The sequence below is a fragment of the Nyctereutes procyonoides genome, unplaced genomic scaffold, assembly GCF_905146905.1.
Source record: "Nyctereutes procyonoides isolate TBG_1078 unplaced genomic scaffold, NYPRO_anot_genome, whole genome shotgun sequence".
Taxonomy (NCBI): domain Eukaryota; kingdom Metazoa; phylum Chordata; class Mammalia; order Carnivora; family Canidae; genus Nyctereutes; species Nyctereutes procyonoides.
Window position 1 is genome coordinate 12,289,173 of NW_026575130.1, and position 4,023 is coordinate 12,293,195.

Genomic DNA, 4,023 nt, shown 5'->3' on the forward strand with positions numbered 1-4,023 from the left:
GGGGTCCTTCTCTCAAAGTGAAGTCTGAAATGTTGGAGTACCAGATGTAAGTGTAACCCTTCACTCCTCAAGGAGAAGCTGGGAGTTAGGAGTTTCCTTCTGGTCATGAGTTGCTGCATTAGAGGTGAGGTTTATGGAGAAATTGTGTCTCAGCCTCTCCTAATTGTTTTGATGTAGGTGTTTGCTTGCTTCACTAATGTGTAGTAGTCTTTCATTTAGTTTCTGGATTTCTTTCAGAGTGATTTGTTCTATATGTAGCTGTAGATTTGGTATGTTCATGGGAGGAGGTAGGCTCAGGAGCCCCCTATGTCACAATCTTGGTCCAGACCACTTAAATTAGCAGTCAACAATAAAAAAATAAAGATCAAAGTTACCAAGACATGTATAGGATAATAAGGAGAAAATTATAAGATGTAAGGGACATGAAAGGATTCTTGGGGGAAAAAATGTATAGTTATATACAATATGTTCAGATATCATTTTTTCTTAAAATAGTATACTTAATGCAATCATAATTAAACTCCTAGGGATGGAGACTGAAAGGGAGAAGTTTGAAAAATGAATCTTAAAGTTTTCTGGACAAGTGAAAGTATGAGGATAGCTTAATGCTCTGACAGGGGATTAAAAGGATTAAGCTGAGTTTTGGTACATGAGATCTGGGTCTCTGTAAGTGTAATTAAGTTCAGGAATTGTTCGTGTAAGTTTTCCTGAATAGGGATATAAGTTCCAACTATAAAAGGATTGTGGCTTAGCATGGACAAAATATTGTCACTGGGCTCCCTGTCATTAGTGTATTGGGGTGTGGGCCAAGGAAGCTATACTGAGATATGAAGCATTTGCTTTTCATTTGTGCAGTGACCTCACTTTCACCGAAGTGGATGAATAAATCAAGAAGTGTGTGTGTGTCTGTGTGTTTGTTGTGCACTCTTCCTGCTAATCCATGACCCACTTGAATTTCTAGAGAGGTATAAGTCAGTGTTCATGTATTTTGAAGAGGAGAGGACATGACACAGAGGTGAAAACCACAAGGCAAAAGATGTTTAGATTTGATTAAAAAATAAAACACACATTTGAATACTTATAAACTGGTTTCTTTCAACCTATATGACAAAATGCCAATATTCCTCACGTACAAAGAACTTTTCCAATTTTATACAACAATCATGAGACATAATAGAAAAATTAATACTTAAAGAAAGATAGAAATACCCAATAAACCTGTACAAATTACAAATAAAACAAGATTCTACTGTTTTAAAACTATTAACCATGTGAGGTTTGAGGTAGAGAATGCCCTATATTGCCAAGGATAATGGATGGCATCATAAATTGTGGTAAAAATTTGTCAAGAAAAAAAATGTCAAGAGCAGGGAAACATCTGAGATTCTACATTACTGGCAAAACCAACAATTTAGGCTGTCTCAGTTCATGAATGCCTGAGTCAGAAAAAGAAGACTGTATTACTCACATCAATGACAAGAGCCAGAACAACAGCATCTTTGGTACCAATTTCCTAAAGACTCATTTCCCACAAAGAGAATTTTACCTGGAATCTATCATAAGAAAATTGTTGGAAAGAGCACAAGCATACATACACATACAATATATGTATTTTCATTGCAGCATTTTTTATGGTATCAAGAAAAAAAATACAACCGTGTAATTGTTTAAACAATAGTGCATCTATACAAGGGAATATTAGGAAACCCTTGAAATGATCATATAGATCTATAGATATGAATTTAAATATCTTTAATTTTTTATGGGTGATGTTATGGACTGAATTGTGTCTTCCCAAAATTCAAATGTTGAAATCATAACCCCCAATATGACTGCATTTAGAGACATGGCCTTTACAGGGGCACTAAAATTAAATGATGTAACTAGGGTTGGTCCCTCATCTGATAGAACTAGTATCCTTATGAGAAGAGGAAGAGACGCCAGAGCTCTTTCTTTGCATGCATGAAGGAAAATCCATATGAAGGCACAGTGAGAAGTTAGGAATCTACAAGCCAGAAGGAGAGATTCCATCAGAAGCTGACCTTGTTGTCTCCTTGGTCTTGGCCTTCTACTGGCCTCTATATTTGTGGGAAAATAAATTTCCTTTGTTAAGGTACTCAGTCTGTGATATTTCGTCGTAGCAGCCTAAGCAGATAAGTCAAGGGGAGAAAGAAGTTCACACGAATTATGAAGTTATTTATATATGCTTTTACAATTACATCTTTGCGTAAAGAGATGTGAAAAAGGATGTTCACCAGTGACACAGTGCTCATCTCTGGTGGATTTGGATTGACATTTAACCTTATTCTTATTGAAACTCTTCTATATTGCTTAACTTTCTACAGTAAACATGTTATCTTTTTTGTTCCGGGGGAAAAAAATTTTCAAAAGCTAACCTCAGCATAACACCAGTAAAAAAAATTTCTGGCTTGTCATCTCCCAGCCACTTATATGATTTTACCCTTTCAAGTAATGATTTCACTGATAAGTCAAGTGCATCCTGAGATGGACAATCGTAGATGTTATGATAAGTGGCTCCTGATAAGAGTGGTTAGAAGTATGAAACAGGGCTAATACCACATGGAATTATGTTAGATCTCCTTTTGAATGTGAACTGGAGCAGTTTGAAAACTGCCTAGTAATTAGATGAGTGAACATCTTTTGCTTCAATCTGCTCCTCAAAATAATGCTGACCTATTCAAGTGGTTCTTTTATGGTTTCCTCTCATTGACTGCTTTGGTTCAGTTGTTACTGGTATGATAAAAGTTTAAGAAGCAGAGATCCAGAGTTAATTTTTAAAATTTTAGTTAGGATTTTTGGATAGACGTAAAAGCAAATATAGTCTCACTTATTAAGATAAGGTAATTTCCCTTTTTCTGTTAATCTTTGTTTCCACATTTTTATTTAAGTTCAACTTAGTTAATGTATACTGTAGTAGTGGTTTTAGGAGTAGGATTTGGTGATTCACCACTTACATATAACAACCAGTGCTCATCAAAAGTGCGCTCCTTAGTGCCCATCCCCCATTTAGCCCATCCCCCACCCGCCTCCTCCTCAGCAACCCTCAATATGTTCTCTTGTTAAGAGTCTCTTATGGTTTGCCTCTCTGTTATTTTTATCCTATTTTTCCTTCCCTTCTCCTATGTTCATCTGTTTTGTTTCTTAAATTCCACAGATGAATGAAACCATGTGGTATTTCTTTCTTTGACTTATTTCACTTAGCATAATACATTCTAGCTCCATCCATGTTGTTGCAAATGGCAAGATTTCACTCTTTTGATGGTTGAGTAATATTCCATTGTAGACATATATCTACCTACAGTTATACATTGAAGGTATACATATTTATATATATCACAGGTATAAAGGTGTGTGTGTGTGTGTGTGTGTGTATACGTAATTTTGATATACTAGTTCCTTATAATTACATTTTTAATAGTAGACCAGGGATGCATTTGTGTCCATTTATTAAAAATGAATGTATAACCCAGATATCAGTTGGTGTTTTTGGAAGATTTAGGTAAATTTGGTTCAAACCCTCAATATCTCAGTTACTCTGTATACAGAATTCTCCACAAAATTTCTGTTTTCTTTCTTTCTTTCTTTCTTCTTTCTTTCTTTCTTTCTTTCTTTCCTTTCTTTCCTTCTTTCTTCCTCCCTCCCTCCCTCCCTCCCTCCCTCCCTCCCTCCCTCCCTCCCTCCCTTCCTCCCTTCCTCCTCAAGATCTATTTATTTCAGAGGGAGAGAGCATATAGGTGGTGAGAGGGGTGGAAGAAAAGGGAGAGAGATTCTCAAACAGACTCGACGTTGAGGTGGAGGCCAACACCAATCCCCATCTCATGACTCTGAGATCACAACCTGAGTCAAAACCGAGAGACTGACTGTGCCACCCAGGTACCCCTTCCCGTACTTATTTCTCATGGCTACTCCTATATATCGATCCTAGCATATTTATATCATTATAATTTAGCCTATACCAGTCAATATAAAGACCTTCATCATTTCTTTTTATTTTCCATGAAA